A 27,197-nucleotide genomic window follows, 5' to 3' on the forward strand; every position below is an offset into this window, starting at 1 on the left:
AAAAAAGGTCTTTATACAAGTGTCAGCAGAAATAGTTCAGGTCCATCCATAAATCCCAGATAGAAAAGCATGCGCATGCCTCCCTGTGCAACAGTGGGGGGGGGCTTACGGAAAATATGACCACTAATTGGTTAAACTCGCATTAGGTGATTATTGGAATGCTGCAAGATCCTCCAAACCCAAACTTTGATATTTATATCACAGGACCCTGTTAATCCTATGGGGACAGCGATTCGTGCCAAATGAATGGGTCTCATACAATATGCATGGAAACAAAGAACGAATTCCGTAGTGAAGTCCCCTTTAAACACGATAATAGATTTATTAAAAGGTATTGCACTTACAATATTCCAATTAAAAGTATGCATGTACAGCATACAAAGATGAGCTCCAAACACCTAATTCCAAGATGGCCACGAGTATATCACGCATGCGTAGTGTGTACATCCTAGCTCCGCCCTATGCATTTTATCATATATGACATCATCAGGGGCTATAGCTATTTGTGATTCATGCACATAAATCTAGTCACTTTATGTGTAATATTTATGCTTATAGTTAGCAGCGCTGCACGTTCGTGTTCCCTATAGGCTTATACTTTGTACCTGAGTATTGTACTTGCTGCTTCATTTATCCATCTATAATTCCTTCTCTGTGTAAATTCCTTCTCTTTACATTTTACAGTTTAGAATTGGACAGAAATTGTAACCTGTGCATTCGTATGAATCAGCAATTGGATACACTGAACATTTTTTAAATCAGATTGTAGAGTTTGTCAGGAATCAGTTTTGAATTCAATTTGTCTTGTGTTTTGATTGTTAGGCTACATATAGGTGGGCAGATGTCTCGAAAAAGAACAGCAGGTGGGAAACATGCCTGAGCTTTGTATTGCCAGGACAGGTCACTGTTTCTTGAATGGCTTGCCTTACAGAGAGATGCACATTCAGCTCAGTGCTTTACTCCATCTTCTCTTTAAATAGACCCTGTCACCAGCTTATAAAATGCAGGTAAAATCACAGACAAATAAAGTCATTTAAATGCTTACTTGCAGAGCTTTACTTTCCATGAATGATTATTTATTCACTTTTATTACCTTTGAACTTCCTAGAAAATTAGGCTACTCCAGGAAGAGTCAATTCCCTAGTGCAGGCCCCTACCTCCTTGTTTACCATAACCCTCTCCTCTTCTGGGATTGTCTAATTACTCTCTGTGCTGACCCAGCTCCTTGCATAACTTTACCACAGTACAACAACCTGAACACATCCCCAGTTACAAACACCAAAAAATTATCAGTTAAACCCAAACTGTGCTTCTTTTCAACAATTCTTTACTGTATACTGGGTTAAAAAAAGAGAGATAAAGATATAGAGAAGAAAGACAAGGAAAAGGCGAGTCTTTGGGACCAAAAAGGCAACAGGTAAAATGATAATAAACATAGAGAGATAAAAGGGCTATAGGTCAAAGGGATGTACTGAGTTCAACCATCGTGGGAAGTATCATAGGGTTACTGAGCTGTCCTATGTGAGGACTATGATAATACAGTCACTGAACCACCAGGAGGTGATATTATCTCTTTAAAGCGGTTGTATACCCCGCTTTGTGATTTTTACTTACAGGTAAGTCTATAGTAAGGCTTACCTGTAGATAAAATGAATATGTCCTAAACTAACACAGCCGCTGACGTCAGCAGTGCATGCGCTCTGAAAGTCAGGCATATCGTGCTAGGACTTCAGAGCTTCTTGCCGGAATCGAGGGCACGATCGCAACTCCGGCCACTTACAGTGCTGGAGCCCGCAAATCCAGAAGAAACGCCGGGGGAACATCTCAGCGGTGACCAGGCACCAATGTGGGGGCTTCGTTCTAAGGTATTTCATAATGTGCTAGTATGTGATGCATATAAGCACATTATGCCATTGTCTTGCAGGTTTTTTTTTTGTTTTTTTTCCCAACGGTTTACTACCGCTTTAGCCTCCCTGACGGTATTCCTGAGTGTGGCTCGGGGTTAAATTTCAGCACCATTAGCGGTAACCCCGAGCCACACTCGGATTACATCTCAGGATCCTGGTGCAGGTTACTTACCTTGTCCCCAGGATCATGCGATGTCCCCCCGCGGTGTCTGCGGGCTCCGTCCTCCTCCGAAGCCTCTCTGTGCCAGGCTCCGTTCCCTGCGAGCGTTGCGACGCATGAGGGCGGAGCCTGGCGGCAAATTAAAAAAACTGTAAAAATCATAACACATACAGTACTGTAATCTTACAGATTACAGTACTGTATGAAATCATTTCACATCCCTTTTGTCCCCAGTGCTTTTTCCAATGCCCTGCATGCAGTTTTATATCATATATACTGTTCTTTCTGCCTGGAAATTTGAGATTGTCCATAGCAACCAAAAAGTGTCCCTTTATGTCAAAAGTGGTTTTAGACCAGCTAGAAAACAGCGATAGTAAATTAGAACACTTGCAGAATTGAGCGATAGTGAATCGTGGGGAAATGTATTTTATTATTATTATATTATTATTTTTTTTTATTATTTATATTTATTTATTATATTATAATTTATGATTTTGTGTTTCAAACTTCATCATACCCGGGATATCTACTAGACTCTTGGTGGACAGATCTAAGTGTGTTATTGCTAAGAATTACAGACCTACAATATAAAACGCCAAATTTCTATGCAAAATAATTGTACCGCTTTGAGACGCAAAAATCTAAAATAATAATACCGCCAGGGAGGTTAAGAACATCAGATGAGGAGAAGTGGATCCAGATATACCACAATACTTTATATTTTTCAAAGGTATCATTATCCAGCACTATCATTTCTTCCAAGTGCATGATATCGTTTACATTGGCGAGACATAGGAATTTAAATCCAAAAGAAGGACAGTCCCTTCAACTGAGAGGCAGTTGGGGGCTATGAGTTACAACGTACTAAAGGAGTATATTTTTCCAGGTCAGTAAAACTATAAAAAGAAGTATAAAAAGAGTGGATATTTGATGAGAATTTTAATTATCAAAAATAAGTTTTGCTAATCAACTGCATTATATAAACATAAATCTGTTTAATATTTTTTGTCTGTTTAAAATGACTCAACATTGGTTATCTCTTCTATGAGTGATCAGGAAAGAGGCAGGATAAACATTTGAAGTGTATGTTAAAGATACTATAAATCTAGGTAATGCTAACCATATTACATGCTGATAAATATCCTATAGTCTGAGTAAATAAAGCAAACTGACTTAAGTATAGGTACAATGCAAAACCTAAATAAAAATGAATGTGGAAATAGATTCATGAATAAGTACTGTACATTCATTGAAAACAGGTCCATCTGGTGCAAGGCTCATCTGAATTGTGATGCAACCCCTTCCCGTGTAAATACAGATGGCAAATCTTGTAGCTCGGCTTGATTAATCTAAAAAAAAAAAAAATAATCCTCTTCATTGTTATTCAGTGATATCATGTACAGTATATCTGTGTGTCTGAAGCTTTCATGAAAAACTGACTACAGACATTAAAGTACAACAGTGTAATATTAGTGAGATTCTCTAGCAGCAAATAAAGTACAATAACCATTTAAATTGGTGGTATAAGGAATTTTGCAAAAAAGTTCTAAAATATGCTGCATGCAGACTTTTGACATCAGTGTTGTAAATTCACAAAGAATACCTGTAGAAATTTGTTTCATACAAGTGTATCTCATCCTGAAAGGTTGAACCCGAGAATAGTTTAATTATATGATAATGATGATAATTATTATTAATATTATTATTATATTTTCATGCATGGAGCCTTATGTTGATAAGCAAAAACAATTCTGTAGAAAGCAGATACCTTTTTATAGTAAAATATATATAACTAAACAAGGGGTTTTAGGTATAATTGCTCTGCCTATTATGTCATACATGATGTTTTGGTCTTTTCTTTATTGTGATTTTACAAATATATTTGAAGTTATTGCTTTTCTGGAACAGTCTGAGAGTATGAGTTTACTAAATGAGTAGAGACTGTCTATTTAAATAAAATGACGTCTGTGTTCACTTTAAGTACCCAGTCATGTAACAAAAGAAAAAAAAAACTATTTTTTTGCATACACATTAATGGATTAAAGTGAACATAGCTTTACCTTATTCATATATAGTATAAGGTAAGGGAACATTCACATTGCAAAGTTAACGTGCACAGTCTCTTACTTTAATAAATTATTCCTTATAAATATCTCATGTAGAGGTAGAGACTTGCTCAAAGTAAAGTAACTTTGCTCCAGCCTGCTGTCATTCTGAGATCAGTTCTGTATACAATACATTAACTGCTTCACTGCCTCTGTACATCTTTAAACGGCATGGTGGTGGACAGTTATTGACCTTTTATAAACAGCACTGGATAAAGCACCGTCAGATATGAGTGGCTACTGTACTCACTAATATATGTGAGTCGAGCTGTCCTCGGGTGACTCTGTTCACATACACTGTATACAGAGCTGATCCAAGCAGCTTTGTACCTTAAGATAGCCGTGATCATGGAGAGACCAGTCATATCCATTTTGTATCACATTTATGACAAACTTGCTCCTTTCTCTGCCTCCATGGTCATTATAGCGGGAGATATCAATGCCATTTTAGATAGGGAGTTGGACGCTTCTAATCCCGCTAGGTTGCCGGACGTAGATTTCTCACATTGGGCTTTGGCCCTTTAGCTAACTGAGATTTGGAGATGGAGAAAACCACACGCCACACAATTCTCGCACCTCTCCACGGCTCACCGCTCGGGCTCCAGGGTAGACCTCACTTTCTGTTCGACAACTACCTTACCTCTTATTACTGCGGGCTGTTGGAGATTAGCCTTACAATGAAAAAGTTGAAGAGAACATGCAAGGGAAAATTGCTCAATATTGGGAATTTAATGAGTGCAGGACAGCTCCACTGGTTACCTGGGATGCCTTTAAGGATACTATTCGTGGTGACTATGTCTCTGCCATTAAGGCTATGTTTCCACTATTGCGTCCCCAAAGTCGCGCGATTTTGCCGCGATTTTACCGCGACTTTTTACCGTGATTTGAAGCAATGCCTGTATCTATGGACCTCAAGTCGCATCAAAGTGGGACCAAAGTAGTGCAGGGACTACTTTGAAGTCGCTGCGACTTGAAGTCGCACAGATATGAACGGTACTCATTGGAAATCATGGGATACAATTTGTCATGCGACTTTTCAGTCCCAAGTCGCATGAAAAGTCGCACTAGTGGAAACATAGCCTAAGTCTGTCAGGTGGAGTATGGCTCGGGACTAGCAGATCTGGAATCTAAAGTGAGTGAGGCCAAAGTGGTATTTGCCTCTGATCCTTCTTTCGCGGTATACTCCGCTTTGGAACAAGCCCGGAGAGCGCTCTTCCTGCATGTTACTGGCGCAACTACTACTGAAACTAACATACTGAAAGCAAGATTGTTTGAATCTGGGGACAATAACGGGAGGCTTCTTGCCAATCTGGCAGCGGAACCCAAATACCAAACCATAATCCCTCTTATCCAGACTAACGGCCATCTGGTCCTCTGAGGTGATTGGGGGAGTGAGGGTCAGATCCATGGAGGAAAAGTTAGCTCTGTATGCCAATAACATAATAACATAATTATTTTCCTTCAGGACCCTGGACCTTCCCTCTGAGCGGCATGGGATTTGTTATCACATTTTGCCTCTATATCTGGATTAAATCCCTGATCCTTCCAATTGATCCTGGTGCTATACAGGTAGCAGACCCGATTCTCCCCTTACGATGGACGGAAAAGTACCTAGGGGTGTATATTTCATCCAGAGTTCAAGACTTTTGCACACCTAATCTTTTTCCCCTCCTCCTGGTATTCAAGACTAGACTGAAAGCCTGGTCCAACCTACCTTTATCATTAGTAGGGAAAATTCATTTGCCCAAAATGAAACTGTTGCCTCCATTGTTATATGTTCTGCACCACTCTCCAATATGGATCCCGAAATCGATTTTCAAACAAATTAATTCTCATGTTACTAGTTTCTTATAAGGTTCTCACCCCCCTAGATCTCATATACATATACTACAAAGACCCTAGGCTCAGGGAGGCCTTGCCTGTCCTGATTTCTATTTGTATTTTTTTAGCAAGCTTTCTCATGTCCATAACTGAATCATATCAGATACCTCTAATTCTGCAGTTGCTCTAGAAGCTTCTTTAGTGGGCTCCTACAAAGCCTTGTGAAATACACTTTCTAGGGGTGTCAAAGACCCGCATCCTTTAACAATTGAAAACATGAGAACAGTGATCAGAGCATGGGTGTCGGTAACTCCCTATGACAGTAATGATTTGAGACATTACTCTCCAAATACCCCTTTATAGCTAAACCCCTCTCTACCGGAATTTATCCCAGACCCTTTTCTGTGGGCTGATCGTGGTGTCCGTTATTTGTCCCATATTTGTAAGTGTGGGGCATTGCAGATGTTTGATCAACTTAAGCATAAATTTGAATGACCCAACTCCTACTTTTTCCAGTTCCTCCAGCTCCATCACGCCTTCACTGCACAATTTGGGACATCTCCATTGCCTATACATCAGTCTGATATGGGGGTCGCTCCTTAGGGATGAATCCCTTACCAAACCATAATTGTCCATTTATAAGGCATTACAACTGACTGTGCACCATGGGCTAGATAACCTGTGCTCCTTTTGGGTGGCGGAGCTCTCAGAGCTGGACAAAGAGGACTGAGAACTTCCCTTCTCTCACCTTGTATCCTTTAGGGATCGTTTGATCCAGTTTAAAATCCTCCATAAGTAACCTTTTTACACCACAGAGATTACATAAAATTTACCTAGACTGCCCATCGTGTTGTTGGCGTTGCCAAACTGACCCAGCAGGTACTTACATATGATTTGGTCCTGCCTTCTCTTACAGGTATTTTTGGTCTAGTGTACTCATAAATTTGAATTACCCAACTCCTACTTTTTACGGTTCCTCCAGATCTGTCACGCTTTCACTGCACAATTTGGGACATCTCCATTGCTTATACATCAGTCAGATATGGAGTCGCTCCTTAGGGATGAAACCCTTACCAAACCATTATCATCATTTTTAAGGCATTACAACCGACTGTTCATCATGGGCTAGGTCAGTGGTTCTTAACCTCAGTCATCAAGTACCACCAACAGGCCATGTTTGCACTGGGCTAGATAACCTGTGCCCCTTTTGGGTGGTGGAGCTCTCGGAGCTGTGCACAGAGGACTCCTCCCAGATGTGTGGGAATTTCTCTTCTCTCACCTCTATCCTCTAGGGATCATTTGATCCAGTTTAAAATCCTCCATAAGTATAATTTACACCACATAGATTACACAAAATGTACCCAGACTGGCCATCGTGTTGTTGGCATTGCCAGGCTGTTCTGGCCAGCTATTTACATATGATTTGGTCCTGCCCTCTCTTACAGGTCTTTTGGTTTAGTATACTCACTTTCATAACTGGTTGAACCACTATCCCTATACCTCAGAAGGTGGACGTGTGTATCCTAGGGCTGGTAAATGCTCCTCTGGCCCCTTCTTGGGCGGTTCGTACATTAATGGGTTTTTCTCCTGTTTTATGCTTTATGAAAAGCATCATGCATGGAGAGTTTCTTCACTATCCCCCTTTAATAGGAGACCATATTTTATCTTACTGCATGTTGTCCTGGCCCACCCACATAGTGAACTAGCAGGCTGAGTGATATCATGATGGAGGGACTAATGAGGGAACCTCAAATACCCATTGGCTAAGGAGGCAGCAGGAGGTGGTGCAGCCTAAAGCTTACAGGCTGCACTACCTTCTGCTGCCTCCTCAGCCAATGGGTGCACAGGGAGCGCTGTCCATCACATGCCTTAAATCTTCATCCTGCAGTCTTCCTGTCGGTGCAGGTGCAGGATGGAGCGGATGTGAATGGAGTTCCTGGGCAGCCTGCAATGAGGTCTTAAAGGGGGCAAAATTACATGTTTGAAAGAACTAACCCTTTAAAGATCAGTAGATGACCATACACTTTGTACATTACGCATTCCTGACCCTTGCACTCTGTGTGGTACCCACTCATGAGCCCTGCACTCTATATTTATTTTATTTTATTTATTTCAGGTACTTATATAGCGCCGTCAATTTACACAGCGCTTTACATATAGATTACATTTTATGCTTCTACACAATGTTCATGACATGCACCTAACACCCACACTTTATACCTAGGCTTAAAGCATGTGTAAACCCAGCATTTCATGTTCCTGATATGTGCCTGCTGTGCCATGTACTTGTATGAAAAAGTATCCAGTTCTCTTTGTATTGCTTCCTTTGTGTGAAATCCCTGGTGTTCCAACAGCAGCCCTGTTAGCAGATAGCTGTATTTTATCTAACTGGGGCTCAGTTTTCTTATGATCAAGTCAGTGTTACCTGACCTAAACAGATTTGAATATATAAATTGCAATCCCTGTTGTACCCACTGTTATACATAATAACACCCCTCTGGACATCAAGGAGCTAATCTGAGCATCTTGTTATGATAGACTGGTCATGGAGGCTTTGCTTAGCAAAGTACATAAATGCTTAAAAATGTCTAAGACCAAACTAGAACTTTGCATAGACCTCTTACAGATACATAGAAGAGGCTGTACTCTCAAAGAGATATCTGCTGTGTAAAGACCATTACCCCTCGGACTAATTATCACAAATAACTTTCATATTGAAGTCAGAATGTCAGGGTTTAAAAGAAAAATAGACAGGGTTCAAACATAATGAAAAATTTCAGGACTCCAGAGATCTCGGTTGTAATGGGGTGTAGAAGTACATCTGTGCCTGTCATTCCTGGAAAATGTCTAATAATATGATCTGCAGCTAGTATACTTTAACCGTTTGTATTCTGTTAGCTAAATCAAACTACTACGCCAAAGCATGTGTTGCATTTATTCTGCTATATATCAATGGGATATAAAAATACCTGATATGAAGAAATATGGGCATATTTTACATTAAACAAAGGCACATTCATGTGTTTTAAATATGGTGATTTTGTTTTTGCAACCTAGATTACTTCAGGTGCAAAAAAATCCAGAAGTAAAGAAAGTGTTGTGATAAGATCAAAAGGACAGCAAACTAATAGGAAGAACCGTCAAAAGGAATGTGCAACACTTTTTAAAATGACCCAGTAATTATTGATATAAAATTGGTAACTGTAAACAGACCAGAATTTCTGTGTTCCCTACTGCCCATTCCTGCAGGTTACAACGCTCTCTGTCTTCTCCCCAAAGATCTGGTCTGTTGATGGTCAGCCAGCATCATCATGTACAATGCAGGACTGTTAACCAGGCATTGTATACAGAGGGGGCGCACATGCGGCTGCATCCAAGAGCAGCTTAGGGAGGAGATAACACTGAACTGGTCACATAAATAGAGGGAGCCTGCTGGAGCATACAACATTCCGGCACCCCTAGATATAATAAGCATTTAACCCTAGCAGTGTGGGGGGGGGGGGACTCCACTGCAAGGATGTTTTTTGCTCCAGCCTGGAGTTCAGATTTAATTCAAATGTAGGATGGGATGACAGGTTATTTTTAATCACAGCTGTGTTTCAGGGAACCCACAGTGCAAGGAAACAATGCATCTAGCTGTTAAATGAAAGGATATTTTGCCGATAAGCACATACGTATATGCTCTATAATTACATTTAGAGGTGACAAATATTAACAGATAAACCATAAGTGAGGCTACAGATCGCGCTGATGTTTCAACAGAAATAACAGGTGGTGGGATAGCTGCCAAGAATGACAACAGCTTTGCACCTCTAGATCTCTGGTTCCACAAATGCATGGATGCAGGTCATGATCTGTACTGTGTTTCCTTTTCTTCATGTAAAAGGGTAATACTTTATTAGTAAGGGTTGTTTCTTTCAGTTTTGCCACAGTTATGGAGAGCGGAGCTCTGACAGGTCCGTCTCTGCACAGTGAGCAGAGACAGACCTGTCATCCGGTGGCTCAGCGGGGATCAACGGATTGATCAAAAACGGACATTATGTGTGAAAGAGCCCTTAGAGTTCCTGGCATATTTATGTAGCGTTTACAACGATGTAACAGTTTATTGTGACTAATCGCCCTCTTAGGCTTTATGTACACTGGACATTTGGAAACATTTTGTGAACATTGTAACTTGACAGCTAGTAACCGACCTAAAAAAATGGCAGTTTTGTCACTTTTACATGCCACGTTTAGGGGCGTCAATGAGCGTTAATGAGCATTTTCGCTTAGAAGCGTTTTCATGGGAGAATCATTTCTGACCAATTGCAATGGGAAAATATAGACTTTCCAGAACCCTTGTATATACTCTCTCTCGCTCTCCTCCCATTAAAAATGTCTGTAAACGAAAACACTTATAAATGCGTTTTACCGCATTTAGACATGTTTACTCGCTGTTACAAGCAGTTGGCATTTCAAATGCCTCTGAACATCCATCCTGATTGCATTTTATTTGATTTAAAGTAAAAGCTTCAAAACGTAACTGCCTAGAAAATACTATAAACTACCCAGTGTACATGTACTGATAAAATACAATAGAGTAGAGTTCAGGGTCTGCTGAAAAAAAACACCCATTTGCTCCTAAACGTCCGTTTACCAGCTGCAGTGTACATGAAGCCTTAGATGGGCATGTAGAAATTCTTTTTGGTCCCCCCCCACAATCTTATTCTGGAAGGATACAGTCTGAGATCACTCAGTTTTCCTTTATTTTGCTTTGAACATTTAAAGAATGCTTACTTTTTTTATGTACGCTTTTACCAGTGCTCTGGTTGTTGAAATAACTAATGTACAACTTTTCCCCATCTCCTTTAAAATTTTCAATAAAAATCATTGAAAGTAAAAGGGTAATACTAACTATCATTTCCATAGACATTTTTCGAAAATTTGTAAATTACAATTGTTTCCAAAGTGCTCATGGCTCTACTTCTATATGGTCTGATTAAGCAATGATTAACCATTTGCATTCCTTAGAATAAGCTGTGTATAGCAGGCTTGAATAGTTTCTTAGACATATGAATAGCTAAGTCACTAATAATTCACATCCCTGTCGAATTCCCATGGAAACTGCTTGCATCTTGAAAATATTAACATCATTAACTAAAACAGTTAAAAAGCACCCACTAGAGCCTACAGACCTAATATTCTTTCCTGAGATATAATTGTAAGGTTTCATACAGAGACCATTATCTTTTAAGTTATACGAGTTCAACAGAGTACCCATAGATACACCATGGTAGGCAATGCTAATTCATTTTCTTTAGTTGCTGTAACTTACTGATTTGCTAAGTGGGGTATTGTCAGCACCATACTGGGCAAGCTGTTCAATAAAAAGCAAGTAAAAAGATTTTCACAGAACACTAGGAATTATCATATTTAAGCTCCCTGATGTATTAACCAGCTGTCAGATACCTGACTGTGGAGCCTGAGATGACATAGTTACATAGTTTCATAGTTGGTAAGGTTGAATAAAGACAACAGTCCATCAAGTTCAACCTGTGTAGGTGTGCGCGTGAAAAAAAAAATATATATATAAAACACCACACTCATTTCCCAATTCCCTGTATATTGTTCTCACTAAGATGTCCATCCAAGAGTCTTTTAAAACTATTCATACTTCCTGCCGACACCACCAATTGTGGAAGGGAGTTCCACATCTGTACCGCCCTGACAGTGAAAAACCCCTTACGCAGCTTAAGGTCAAACCACTCCCCTTCCAGTCTCATCGTGTGACCCCGTGTCCTCTTACACTCCCTGGGACTGAGAAGTTTTATACTTACGTTGGGATCACCGTTGAGATATTTGTATATTGCTATCATATCTCCTCTCAAGCGTCTCTTCTCCAGGGAGAATAAATTTAGCGCTTGCAGTCATTCCTCATAATTAAGGTCCTCAAGTCCCCATATTAATTTAATTGTCCTTCTCTGGACACTCTATAGCTCTAGAACATCCCTTCTGAGGATTGGTGACCAGAACTGGATGGAATATTCCAGATGCGGCTGAACCAGAGTCTTATAAAGTGGCGGGATTATAGTTTTATCTCTGGAGTAAATTCCCTTTTTAATGCATGCTAATATTCTGCTGGCTTTGGTAGCTGCAGCTTGACACTGCTCAGTCTGTCTTCAACTATGACCCCTAGATCCGTCTACATCCTGGAACCCCCTGGGGTTCCCCCCCCAATGAGTAACTTGTGTTTATATTTTTACCCCCCAAATGCATTACCTTACATTTTTCAATGTTAAACTTCATTTGCCATGCATTAGCCCACTCTATTAATTTTGTTCAGGTCCTCTTGTAAAGCTTCTATATCCTGCTGTGTTGTTATTGCCCTACATATTTTTGTGTCATCAGCAAACACTGAGATTGAGCTATTTATCCCACCCTCTATATCATTTATAAATAAATGAAATAGAATTGGTCCCAGGACAGAACCTTGGGGAACCCCACTAACCACTCTAGACCATTCTGAATACACGTTATTTATCACAACACTTTGGACACACCCCCCATAGCCAGTTTTCTATCCATGAACAAACCTTATGGTCCATGTCTACAGACCTCAGCTTGTAGATTAAGTGTTTGTGGGGAAAGTGACGAAAGTGAATGATGAAAGTGACCTTTTGTGCAATTCCCATCAAAGCACCCCTGGTAGTGGAGACAGGGACTGCTAGGGAAGTGGAAGGTGGAAGGTGCCAGAAAGCTGTAGCAGTGAGCTGTAGCTTGGAGACACAGGAGTCCTTCCAGTGGTGGTATGGAGTCTGGTCACAAGCCTTGTTCAGCGGCAGCCAGGCAGACGGGTGTAGGGTCAGGATCAGGTTCAAGGTCAGGAACAGATAGAAGTCAGTAATGTGCTGGCACTGGGGTACTGAATCAGGAAGTGGAGACATAGACAGAGATCTAAGCTGATGTCAGTAACATAAGCGAGTAGCAGACATAACAGGCAGGGGTATTCCAAGAGAGGTGTCAGACGTAGCCAGGTCAGGAAAAAGGTTAGCAGACTTTCTAATATCAGGAACACATGAACCAGAGCTGAATACAATCCAGCAATGAGGCTAGACAGACTCTAGATGAGGCGCCAGAATCTGTGGATGTATGTGCATGCCTATATGTAAGTGTACGTGCCCACATTTGTGTGCGCATTCTAGTCCTTGCTCATCTTAGGCTTCTATGCTCACAACTCTGCACATAAGAATGAGCACCTGCTGCATAGGAATGAGCAGATTAGATAAAATCACAAAAAGACAAGTCTCAGAGCCAAAACAAAATATTATGTAGTATGCATAGTGCAACCCCTTGCAAAAAGTATGGAATCACCACTCTTGGAAAATGTTCATGCAATTGTTTAAATGTGTATGGAAAAAAAAAACTAATCACAGACATGCCTCAAAACTATTTTCATTTAACATTCCCAATTTCTAGCTTTAAGAAACACTTACAAAATAAAAAATAAAGAAAACTGTAGTCAATTGCAATCATTACCACCTAAACAGAAAAAAACAAGGTTACAATGAGCTAAAGAAAAGCAATCATGGACTGTAGATGACTGGATGAAAGTGATATTCAATGATGAATCACAAATCTGCATTGGGCAGGGTGATGATGCTGGAACTTTTTTTTGGTGCCATTCCAATGAAATGTATGAAGACGACTGTCTGAAGAAAACATGCAAATTTCCACAATCATTGATGATATGGGGTTGCATGTCGGGTAAAGGTACGGGGGAGATGACATTCATTAAATCTTCAATAAATGCACAAGTTTATATTGATTTTTGAACACTTTTCTTATTCCATCAATTGAAAGGATGTTTGGTGATGATGACATAATTTTTCAGGATGTAATCTGATGCAGATGTTTATTTTGAGAGCTGCAAAGTACATGGTGATTCCATAATATTTTCCTCAGAGTTGAGTGATTCTATATTTTTTTCCCTGCTTGATCCGCAAAAACAGTTGCAATTTACTACAAGTTACTCCCTTTTTTTCTTTTTTTACGTGTTAATTAAAGCTAGAAATTGAGAATGTTAAATGAAAATAGTTTTGAGGCATGTCTATGATTAGTTTTTTTTTATACACAATTAAATGAACATAGTGATTCCATACTTTTTTGCCAGGGGTTGTATATAAATGGCCTTAAACAATTAAATTAGATGTGTTTCAATAAACAGAACTGAGATTTCATAATTTTTGGACTCCAAGAACCTGCCACTAGTAATCTTCAGGTGCTTGGAGTTTTCAGCATAAATACAGTGAAAATTAAAGCTTTTCCCCACATGACCAGTAACCAAAACCTAACACTTACTGTGACTCGAACACCTAACTCCATATCTGGACTCCAAAAATAAACCTAACCCCTAAAATATTGTCTTTAAGGGAATATGCCAAAACATAAAAAACTTTGGAAAGCATAAAGTACTGAAGCATAAACTGCAGGTACCTAAAGGTGCCTACTCACACATCCAGTAGGTTCCAAAACTCCCATCACAGACAAATACCAGACTGTTTTGACTCATGATAATGCAGAAGCTTGCCTGCCCCTTATAACACCTGCACATTCCTTTTGACCAGTGAGCATGTCCATCATAGTGATGGGCTACTAGGAATGTGTGGGGGGCAGAGCTTAGTGGCAAGCTCCAACTCTACCCAGAAGCATTAATCCTTTTCCTGGCAGAATCAACCAGGTTTTGGTCATAACAGGAGTTTAGAGGCTTCTACAGATATGTAGATATGTACATGCACCTGTAGATCAAAAAGTATAATAAATACCATATGAAGGAGGAATTAGGGGCACATACTATCATTTGGGGAAGGCATTACCAAAGACTTCAGTTCTGCCTTTGGGTGATTTCTTGGCCTTGTTCAGTCAAAATACACATGACACTGATCCTAACATGCCTTAAATTGTTCAGTGTGTTCATACATGACTGTGGTAAGGATATTAAAGTGTATATAAACCTAAAACATAAATATTATATGTTGAAATTTACCAGTTCTTAGGTGAGGTGGCTGCATGTTTTTTGTTAAGGCTTTTCCCCTTTTTTACCTGGTAATCCTGCCAGTAGCAAACTTCTTGGGTGCTCAAGAGTAGTCATTTCACCATAGGCTGCTCTCCTCATTTGGACTTCAACCTCCCCCTCCCTCTCTGTCTTCATCACATAGGGATGAGGGTTTGTCCAGTTCACAGAAGATAGCTGGAAAGACTAGTATTATTGACTGAGATTTCAGAGATTGACGTTGAGAGTTCAGTACACGGGAAGCTACAACGACACTGGAATTTTAATTAAGATCAACATGTATTTTTCTGTACTTCAATAAATTAAATAGCCACCACATCTAAGGATCAAAATAATGCAATATATTACATTTTTTTCTTGGTTTGGATATATTTTAGGGTTAAGCCTATGTGGAACAAAGGCAACCTACTGCACAAAATGTTACAGAATACTGGGATATGCATTTCAGAACAAAAAATTTATTTTAACACTTACCAACAGAGAGATTTCTGACTGGTTATATCATTTGGTAGCCCAAGTCTGGGATCCTCTCAAGGAAATGGCTGTGATCATATTAATCACCTATGTCATCAATGTTCCTACACAATTGTGTGGAACAAGGCCATTGTGAAAAAAAAAAAAAATCATTGCATTGCAAGTTGTTATAGCTGCCTGTGCAGACCTTCAAACCATTTTTTATCACGTTCAGCTATTGTATGTATTCTGTGATATGGTGACTCCTAAATGGTCTCGTGTGCATTCTGTGAAGCTGCCTATACTACACAATGTTTATTACACCACCTAAAAGAAAGTACAATATTTAGCAGAACGCGGCTGCACATTTGTGATAGTTTAGAATTAGAAACGTAATGCAGTGTTTGTCCACGAAACTGCTTTAGTAACAAATGCATTTTGAGACTACATTTTTGATCATGTACAGCAGCAGAAAGTGAAAACTCTTCCTGGCTGATAAAAAAATAAAATGTTAATGATAAGCTTAAATGACTAATCATAAAGAAGTGACATTGACTTTGACAAGCTGAAGTTAGAAGCTGATCATGCACACCAGATTTTGCACTCTCCAGTGTTAGTAAATCATCCCAGTTGTCTTTTTTAATTGTTACTTGTTTATGATGTCCTCTTTTAAGATTAATACATGAAAAGCTCAAGCTTTTCATGTTTGTATTTTTTTGAAAAAGTTAAATACAAGGTTGTATTCTTGTTTTAAATTCTCATTTGAATGAATTTGCATAAACTGTAATTTACATATATTCCACCAAGTTGAAAGTGGAGAATCAGGTGCTGTGGACAAAGCGCTTCCACATATGCAGGGGACACTGGGATTATGTTGAAATCCTGCACAGTCCCATGAAACCTGGGACTGTTGGGGGAGAGGGACATATTTTCTTAATATAAACACAATACACAATGGTACTCAATACACATTGCTCCTTCTCACAATAGATGTCTGGGAGGTGAGCTAGCTTATTTGAAAGAATGCATACCAAAGTGAAATCTCTACATTTCACTTAATAAAAGAAATATGGAAGACAAGCATGTAAAGATGTGAAAGTCACATGAAACATTACTTTAAGGTATACACTGCAATATTAACTCAAAATACTGCACAGGTTTACCGAAAGTACACTTTACTTTCCATGTAATCAAATGTCTAGTTTAATTCCAGGGCTATACAGGCAATTTAATCCAGAGATGTCAACCTGGCAGGTTATAGGGTGATAAGGGTGAGATGCATGCAAAAACTGAGTGTGGCTATCTGTTTAAGGGACATGGCTTAAAGTGATTGTAAACCCTTACTTTGTAAAATAACCCATTCAATTCTAAATAGAAAATAAAGGCAAACCATTTCTGTATAGATATAAAAAACTTTATAAGTACTTGTTTTCTCCTTTTTTTTATAAGTGATCACATTCCCTCTGTTCTCAGCTGCATAAGAGCTGGGGGAGGAGAAACAGCAGTACACTGAACTTCCATGTGAAAGGCTGTGTACTGGGGGTGTAAGGACAAGTCTGGTCATTGGAGGAGAGGAGGCTGAGTTCTCAGCAGAGCTAGAGAACTGACCATGGTGTGTTCTTCTGCTTAGTGTGGTCAGTTTTTAATAGTAAAGGAGAGGGGCTGGCAGGAACATCAGGGATTTCAAATAAAGGAAGCAATACAAAGGGAACAGGATACTTTTTCTTACAAGTACATGGTACAGCAGGCATATATTAGGAATATGTGTGCTAACTAAACCCCTATTTTTAATGCACACTGTTAGACAGGATAATTCATTTGTTAGCAGATTGGCTGGGAAAGCTGGGAATTTTTTTTGTTTTTGATTTGCATGTGTTGCCTTTCCATGTGCTCCTTGCTGTGAAGGCCAATTATAGGCAGGGGCAGTGGCCATTTGTTTGTTACTAATGTAATATTAGTGAGGGGACACACTGGACATCTTTGCTGCCATTGTGCTATGTGTTGGGTGTCCAGTGGGGCCCAGTACCTTTAAGGAGGGGTGGGCTCCCTCCAGGCTCACCTGACCTCTATTTATCCATTAGAATGCATGTGCTTCTACTATGGACACTCTCATAAATTTACAAGACTTAGGACTTCAGAAACATTGGGGTGCCTTGGAGCGGCTCTGCAGCTTACGCATGTACAGTATTTGCAAATGTGTGCTAACCAGACCCCTGTTTTAACACAAACTATTAGACAGGATAATTTGGTTAGTAGCAGATTGGCTGGTAAGTTGAGCTGGGAATTTTCTTTGGTTTTGTTTTACATATCAAGAATATGAAATGTTGGGTTTACATACTCTTTAAAGCAGAGTTCCACCCAAAAGTGGAAGCCCTGCTTATCTGCCTCCTCCCCCACATTGGGTGTTACATTTGGCACCTTTTGGGTGGGAGCGGATTCCTGTTTTTGACAGGTATCCGTCCCCACTTTTGAGAGATCTCGCCGTGGGGAGATCACTCAGAAGTTTGACCCCCCTCCTGCTTCCCACGCTGCCAGGTCATTCAGAAAGCGCAGGGTGCTTCGCGCATCTGCAATAGGGAACCGGTTGTGAAGCCGCGAGGCTTCACTGTCAGTTTCCCTTACAGGCAATGGCCGCCGCAGCACCCGAAAGCCGATGGAAACATCGGCTGGGGTGCCGACATTCCAGGATAGGTAAGTGTACTAATATTAAAAGTCAGCAGCTACAGTATGTGTAGCTGCTGACTTTTTTTTTTTTGGAGGGGGGCGGAACTCGACTTTAATACACACCGCAAAAAAGGTAAGCTGATACAGGATGTTTTACAGTTAACATACTAATCAAGAAAAGATACTATACATTTACTGCATTTTACACATATAAACATATCAAGGGTGTGTTGCAAAATACCAGACACCTGGCAGCTATGCAAAAAGTGGGCCAGGACAGTTTTCTAATAAATGAAAGGAATCCAGGGACATTTGTGCATCCTACAGGGTGAAAAGGGTTAAAAACAGGGTGACTCCCTTGGTTCTAGTGTGAGTTTACATGGCTGTAAATCTCCTTGCAGCTCTGAGATTTAGCCACTTGCTAGCAGTCACCTCTTTTTTAGCACAATAAAACCAATGTACTGCAACAAGTGGTTTCATGTCTTAGTAGCAAAGAAATTAAAGTAGAACTAACCCCTCCTATCCTTTACAGCCATGGAATCTGAAATCCTAGTCTTTGTTGGATCTGCAGGTGATGTGGTGTTGGAGTTGTCATTCACAGCAGGCCTTGAAGGTAACTGTTTTGGGAAACAATTAAATTGATGGGTTTACGGTAGGTCCACTTAAAGTGGGGTTCCACCCAAAAAAACAAAAATACCTGAAAAATTATCAAAAGAAAAACAAAAAAAATTTGGATATTTTTTTTTTTACTTAACTCTAAATGCCTGTTGCTAGGTGGTCCCTCGTAGTCTGCCTCTTCCTTTGCCTGGGCTGGTGACATCACTTCCCCCTCGGCACAGGAAGGGCTCGGCTCTGCTCCCTCCCTCCTGTCAATCATCTGGGACCCATTACAGGTCCCAGGTGATTGAGCGGCCAATCACGGCGTGCGGCGCCGCTCGCGCATGCGCAGCGGGTGCCAGGCTGTGAAGCCCGGCGCCCACGGTTGAAATGCCGGCACCGATGAGCGGAGGGGTAGGACGAGCGGGGCTTCGATCCCCCGCATCGCTGGACCTATGGACAGGTAAGTGTCCAATTAAAAGTCAGCAGCTGCAGTATTTATAGCTGCTGACTTTTAATTTTTTTTTTTTTTTTTTTCAATGGACCCCCTGGGTGGAACTCCTCTTTAAATTGTCCTTGTAGCACTTTGATACTTTCTTTCCTTTTGCCACCTTGGAAAGAGTACAAATAAAGTGACAATGTAATGTGAGCTGGGTCCCAAACCACATCAAGTTAACTCTTTAACCACTTAAGGACTAGCCTCCTTTTGGAATTTAGGTGTTTACATATTTAAAACAGGTTTTTTTGCTAGAAAATTACTTAGAAAGTATTGCGGTCATTGCAATACTTTTTTTCACACCGTATTTGCGCAGCGGTCTTACAAGCACGCTTTTTTTGGAAAAAATTAACTTTTTTGAATAAAAAAATAAGACAACAGTAAAGTTAGCCCAATTTTTTTTTATATTGTGAAAGATAATGTTACGCCGAGTAAATTGACACCCAACATGTCACGCTTCCACGCCCGCTCGTGGAATGGCGTCAAACTTTTACCCTCAAAAATCTCCATGGGAGACGTTTAAAAAATTCTACAGGTTGCATGTTTTGTGTTACAGAGGAGATCTAGGGCTATAATTTTTGCTCTCACTCTAACGATTGTGGCGATACCTCACATGTGTGGTTTGACCACCGTTTTTATATGCGGGCGCTACTCACGTATGCGTTAGCTTCTGCACGCGAGCTCATCGGGACGGGGGGGTTTTAAAAAAAAATATTTTTTTATTTTTCTTATTTATTTTACATGATTTTATTTATTTTTACACTGTTTAAAAAAAAAATGTGTCACTTTTATTCCTATTACAAGGAAACATCCCTTGTAATAGAAAAAAGCATGACAGGACCTCTTAAATATGAGATCTGGGGTCAAAAAGACCTCAGATCTCATATTTACACTAAAATGCAATAATAAAGAAAAAAGTCATTTAAAAAAATGACATTGAAAAAAATGATGTGCCTTTAAGACGTATGGGCGAAAGTGACACTTCCGCCCTGCAGTGTCATGGAGACGAGTGGGCGCCGTCTTCCCCTCACTCGTCTCCACGCACAACAAGGGGACAGACGTGATCACCTCTGCCGCTACCAACGGCTCCGGTAAGCGGCTGAGGGCCCTCTTCCGCCACCGATAAAAGTGATCTCGCGGCAAATCCACTGCAGAGACCACTTTTATCTGAAAGCCGACCGCCGCTGTTGCCATAACAACGATATTCGCCGCCAAACTTAGAACGTACGGTGTGCAGCGGTCGGCAAGTGGTTAATAACATAATAAAATATGAAATCAGGGAATGTAATTTTCATCTCTTGGGTTCCGCAGGTACTTTACCATTACAGGTAGCCAAACTTGGCTCAAATCCCATTAATTCCACAAAAAGGGGACAGTAAGGACAGAAAAGGTTTAGGTCTTTAATAGGGTGACAATGAATACTTCTTATCAGTATTGTTTGTTATCGCATTGATTCCCTGTTTGCCAATATATAGTTGTTGGCAGATCTATGGCTGACATGTTGAAGGTTCCCTTCCTCACTAAAAAAAAGTGAAGGAAATCATTATCCAAGCAAGCATTACTTACATTCATTAGATTAATTGCAAACTATTTCCCCTGATATAACGTGCTTTCAAATCCATGTGTTGACACATGTGGCCATGCATTTTTCAGGACCGCTGATTAATTGAATTGATGGGAAATTACAAGTCAGCTCACCCAAGATTGCATCATACAGGATTTGTTATTGCAAAAGTAGCACATTAGTTACAATAAGTACTGTTTATTACAATTAATTGAATATGCCTGTACATTTTTTCTGTGCTAGAAATGCACAATAATGCATAATATTGTTCCTGGTGAGACCAATCCCTTTGACTGTAAACTACAAATTTATTGACATTATTAATTATTTGTTTATGTATGCTGTTTGCAAAATAACTGAGAATATTTATACTGCTTATTCCAGTTAAATGACCACTAACCCAAATTAGGCAAATCGACTCTAAATTAACAGCACTGAAAAAATACCTACCTACTGCATTCGTGCTTGACCACAAAGTTCTGTTTAGCTAACTGCCAACATACACTGTGATATTCAGTAAAACCTTGGATTCAGAGTGTTTTGCAAGACAAGCAAAATTTTTTTATAAATTTTGACTTGATAAATGAGCGATGTCTTGATATGCAAATAGCGTCATGTCACAACTGAGTATAAAAGAGAAGAGAAGGTGCCTCTTTGTGTAGCAATATGGTTACATTTAATGAAGGTACAACATTTAGCAACTCACATGGTTGGTGATTAAAACACATCTAAGTATGCAGGAATCCGGGGTAAAGCTGTCCACATAGACCATCCTCCGCACTGACATCTATGTCGTCCCTTCCACGCTGTGCTCCACGAGAGCTTCAAGCCTCGTTTTCAGATCACTCTACTGCAGGGCAGTCTTCCTGGTCACGATTGCAGACTGACAGCAGCGAGAGCCAGCGGTGCGGAGGATGGTCTGTGTGGACCGCTTTACCCCGGATGCCTACATACTTAGATGTGCCTCTTTTAATCATCAACCATGTAAATTGCTAAATGTTGTACCTTCATTAAATGTAACCATATTGCTACACTTAGAGGCACCTCCCTTCTCTTTTATACTCTGTAGCTCCTGATGGATTTTGCTTCTAATCCCCTTGTGGAGGCTTCCATTTGTGGATGGACATTTTATGGTTACACAACCTGGTCACATTGCTATAATCTTTTTATATGGACTGTAAACTGAAGGACTTATGAATAAATGGTTGTGGAACAAATCATACATTATTTCTTATGGGGAAATTTGATGTGATATATGAGTTCTTTGGATTAGAAGCATGTTTCTGGAACGAACTATGCTCATAATCCAAGGTTTTACTGTATATGTAAAAAGAGGATATTCTGGGCAAATGGCCTAAAATATGTTGATGAACAGCCCCCAGAATGACAGGATCATTATCAGACATATTGCTGCCATTATCAGATGGAGCTAACAAGCGCCAATGACAATGCAAGTGGTCCTGCTTGTGTGCCTAAGAGCTGAATGGCTGCAGCTAATTCCATTTGGCTACTCAATAATTTAATTAATTTAATTAGCTGTGCAAGCACTTATATAGCTGTATTTTTAAGGCAGAATGGGACGACAGGGAGAATTTCTGTTCCATAGCAAACCTTCTCTGATGTCATCCTGCAGCATTGTAGCAATACTCTGGTGCTTTGAAGTGTGAAATTATTACTGCAGTTCTGCAGGACCTTATATAAAGTACACTGCAGCTCAGTAATCTCTGCAACCTGCTTGGCTTTGGATACCATAATACACGTTTCAGCTTTTCAGTTTTAATATAGGTTTTCCTTGTTTTGAGAGAAGGAATAGAGCATTTTTCCAACAGGCTGTCATCACACTATTGGAACATACAGTAAAAGATATTTAAAGGGTTGGCATACTCAAAGTTGATACTTCAGTTTTATACAGGTATGGGCTGATTGAAACCCCCAAATGAGCTTTATATTTCCCAAGGACCTAGTATGAGCTATCTAAACCTGAATTAGCATGCTCATTTACTGCCTCGAGCCATTACTGAAAGGCTAGGCTTATTTCAACGATACATATAATGTAGCAGGAGAAGGCAGAGTCATAAGAAAGAGTTCCTACTGTACTGTATGTCCAGGAAAAAGATACTGACTCATTCACCCATTACTAAAATATCTATTTCTGGGGAAATTATTCTATTGCCAGCCCACAGCCAGGTGGAGTAAGGAAAGGGAGGTGTTTTTTGTGTTCTGCTTGTTTGCAGCCAGCTCCTCTGTCACACACAGTGCTGATTTACCTTATCGTGCCTTCATCTCTTTGTGAATGCAGACCCCGCAAGATTATTAAAACCCCATTATATTTCTATACGCAGTGGTATATTTTATCCTAGATCTAAAAAAAAAATTAAAATCATGGGACACATTGAAATTGTAGTTATTGATGTCCTTGCCATTGACACACAATATTAAGTAGCCGATGGTAAGTAATTGAAGGGAAGTATTGTCAAGAGACATTCCATGTGAAGTATGTTCTCCTTATTGTCTATCATTATAATTCAGGAAAAAGACAGGCAATTTGTCAAACATCGGAGTATAGTGGAATCCTTGCCAAAATGAGCCCAGAGAGTCAATTGTTTGTGTTAAATCTATATATCTGCAACAAGCTCCAAGCATATATATCCCCATTCTACAGATTTAACATAGGATGTCCCATCTACAGAACGCATTATACAACGAGTCACACATGAGCGAGGCATTGTTAGGAAGTACAGGTACTCTGTCACTTATGAAAATCATCAACTGCTTTTGAAGGATGTCTTTTGTGTACAAGTCTTGCCTTTTTTGTTCAAACAATTTTTAACAAAAAAAATTATAAAAAAAACAGAGCTGCAATTGAATTTTACTTTCTACTAATCGATCATAATCTGAAAACCAAAACAATTAAACAAATAAAACAAAGAGAACAAGGTGCATAACATGGTGTCATTTGGGCAAATGCAGATTGCTTTCAGGTGCATTCAGCTTGCATTTGACATCTGTTGGTTGACAGGTGTCTTTCACCCACAATTAACCACCTTCTGATTTTCATTACACTTTCTTCTAAGCTTCATCATGTCAACCATTGACATGTATGAAAAAAAAAAGCATTTCAGACATGAATAGCCTGTAAACACAGATCAGTACTTAAATTATTTTCACAGAATCTTGTGTATCCACTTCAGCCTCTTCCTTGTCAATTTGACAGCCACTTTTTTCCAACAGGTGTCTTAAAGCGGAGGTCTGCTCACCGCTGCAAAATTAAAAGCCAGCAGCTACACATACTGCAGCTGCTGGCTTTTAATAATAGAACACTTACCTGTCCTGGAGTCCAGCGATGTCGGCACCGCAGTTAATGTTTCCATCAGCTGTCGGGTGCTGCCGTTGCCATTGGGGGTAAGGGAACCCGGCAGTGTAGCCTTATGGCTTCATGCCGGGAACCCTACTGCGCATGCGCAAGGCTCCGTTTCTCTCTCCTACTGGCACAGCGACGGGGGGGGGGGGACGGAGCTTCGCGGTGACGTCAATATCTGCAGCTGTGGCTCCCGGAAGTGGGATCTGGATACCTTTGACAGGTATCCTGTCTCCCCTTCCCCTGAAAGGTCCCAATTGTGGCATTGGAGAGGGGGAGGAAACAAATGAGCGGAAGTTCCACATTTGGGTGGAACTCGCTTTAAGCGTTCAAACAAATTAAAAATAAAAGTCAAAGGTAAACAATAAATTAAATATTCTTAAAACTGCACTTCCCATGGTTATTCTGTGAGTGCCTGATTGTAAATATGGACCTACGAATACTTTCCTGTATTCATTTTGTAGCACCTTTCTATCGTAGGATACTAGGTAAATTTTGTTGTTGGCTTCTTCTGTATTCAAGGGAGCAGTGATTGTTTGGTCTGGTCTATTCAGGGTTTCACAGGCTGGGGGTTTGATCGTTTCCCCCTGCCTCTAGCAGAAGTTTCTAGAGCTTATGGAGAGAGAATTCAAATACCAGCCTGAATACTGATCAGGGCATGGCCAATCCATGGGGAGGTGTACCCAAATGGTGGCCAGTAAGCTGATGAGAGATTCTATTTCCCCAGGGAGGAGAGTCCCCAGCCAGAAGGGGCTATTACCCATGAGTCAGTCAGTGGACCGTGTTGTTGTTCTGTGGGGTCCCAGCGGTGGCAGAGCTGAGACCTGAAAGTGATCTAGAACTGACTACAGGACTTCACCAAAGGGATCTGGTCTAGAGAAGGACTGTCTCACTCACTGAATTGTGTCCAGAGGAAGCTGGAAGGTGGCAGCTGTCCTGGGGATTAATGAGTAATGACCCTGAATTGATTCCCGGTGACTGTGTGCTTTTGGGATATAAGTGCCAGAGGTAGCTTGGACTGAGACAGCTCTCATAGGGTCTCAGATACTGGCCATTCCCCATCCTCCGCAGTGTCCTGGATTGTAAGCTTAGAGAAGAGTGCCCTCCGGTTCTGTGCAGTGTTCTGAGACTTGCCTCATGGTCCCCAGTTGTGAGGCCTTACACTCCTCAATAAATCGCAAAAGGTCAACCCCTAGACTGTTTATTGGAGCTAAAGTGAATGGACAGTTGAACCAGAACCAATTAAAAGCAGTGGCCCCTGCAGGGGGCAGCACTACATTGTACAGTTCTGTCTACATTGACCCAGGTTTTTGAATAAGATCATCACACATTCACATGGGTACACAGCTCTGTCAAATTTAGCCAAACAAACATTACTATTTTTATTTAGGTGGAAGCTCCAACACATTGCTGGTACTAGCCTTATACGTCCTTATATGTAGGGTGGATGGGACCATCATAAGTTCAAAGATATTGTATTTAGATCAGCATCTGAAAGTGATATGATGGTAAGAGGACTTGGGTATCAGCATTATGTAGAAAAAGGATAATCTTTCTATGTTATAACTCTTGTGGTATTGGGAAGATTATACTCACGTGGGAGGTGCTTTTCCAATGATTTGCGGCAGTCCAAACTGTATTTTAGGGCATGGCAGTCCATTTATATTAAATCAAATAGAAAGTTCACACAGACTTCAGTTGTCCACACGGGGGTTCTTCCACATCAATATGAACGAAAATATCAAGCCACCTGGCTCCCTTCTTGGCAGCACTGCTGCTCTTCTTACCAGTCCCTCTGACTGTGTTGCCCAGCTCTCCTGGTTCCCTTAGCTCAATTAGCCTTTAGTCACAATGCCCTGCTGCATGGCCCAATTCTGTCCTCTGGATTGGGGTTCTCCTGACACGCCGATATGAGCCAACCTGGAACAAGATCTCCTGTCTCCTGACAGGGGCACCTCTAACCTCTGGGTGAGACCTCCTGTCTCCCACACTGGGAGCTGTTTCCAAACTGGGAGCTCTGAGCTATCCTCAGGCTTGAGAATATAACAGCCCTGCGCATCTGTGTATTCAGACAGGCTGCAGTCACCTGATAAAATCTGGACACAGGATTGAAAGTTCCGATCCAGAACTACAGAATCCAGAGAAAGCCAAAAATCATAGTTTTTTCCATTCAGAAACGATAGTCCAGAACCTCCCATTAAACCTTAATGTGAATCCTATGTCAAATGCTCCTCTATTTTCACAGTGACAGGTTCTCGCTCTGTCACATTCTGCATAAATAAGTGAAATGCTGTACTTTGTGATAGATTTTGTACATAGACACTACATCAAACTCAGGATTTGCGTTTAGAAGCATATTTATTTTTTTTTCAAATAATAAAAAATGAAAAATGCCTGTAAACGAAACACAGCTAAAGGCGAGTTACCGCGTTTACACGCGTTTACAAGTTGTTACAGGTGTTTGGCGTTTCAAATGCCTGTGAACATCTGCCCTGAATGCATTTGTTGCTTTCCAAAAAATTCTTCTAAACTCAACTGCCTAGAAATGACTATAAACGACCCTGTGTACATGTACTGATAAGATAACATAGAGGAGAGTTCAGGGACGGCTGAAAAAAATGCCCAACTGCTCCTAAATGTCCGTTTACCAGCAGTGTACATGAGGTCTTAGCAACAGAGCATCTTGCTGGTTGGGGTACTCACAGAGCTTAGCAGCAATAGAGCAATTCAGCAAAACAAAAAAAATGCATCCAACATTTAGGTATTGAATAGCCCACCTTTATTAAGGTAGACTGCCTTGGCAAAGGTGTTGCACAGAAACAGGCACACAATAAATGTTTTGTTTTGCTATATTGCTCCTACTATGTTATGTGAGTGCCTTAACCAGCTTTTGACTTTTTCACCGTCTACTGTCCATCAACTGCAAGGCTCCCTGGTGAATATGAGCTGGAGCTTTATGTAATATATCTTGGATGTGATGTCAGCAGTCCCAGCACACCCAGTGCTGTCATTCAAGCCTCCCT

The 27,197-nt window shown here is 40.4% G+C and overlaps 1 protein-coding gene across 3 annotated transcripts in view; it reads left to right on the forward strand.

The window, feature by feature from the left end:
- KCNAB1 (potassium voltage-gated channel subfamily A regulatory beta subunit 1) overlaps positions 1-27,197 on the forward strand; it is a 564,258-nt gene that overhangs the window by 222,739 nt on the left and 314,322 nt on the right. The window lies entirely within an intron of this gene.

This window comes from Aquarana catesbeiana, linkage group LG04, assembly GCF_042186555.1.
Source record: "Aquarana catesbeiana isolate 2022-GZ linkage group LG04, ASM4218655v1, whole genome shotgun sequence".
In the NCBI taxonomy this organism is placed as follows: domain Eukaryota; kingdom Metazoa; phylum Chordata; class Amphibia; order Anura; family Ranidae; genus Aquarana; species Aquarana catesbeiana.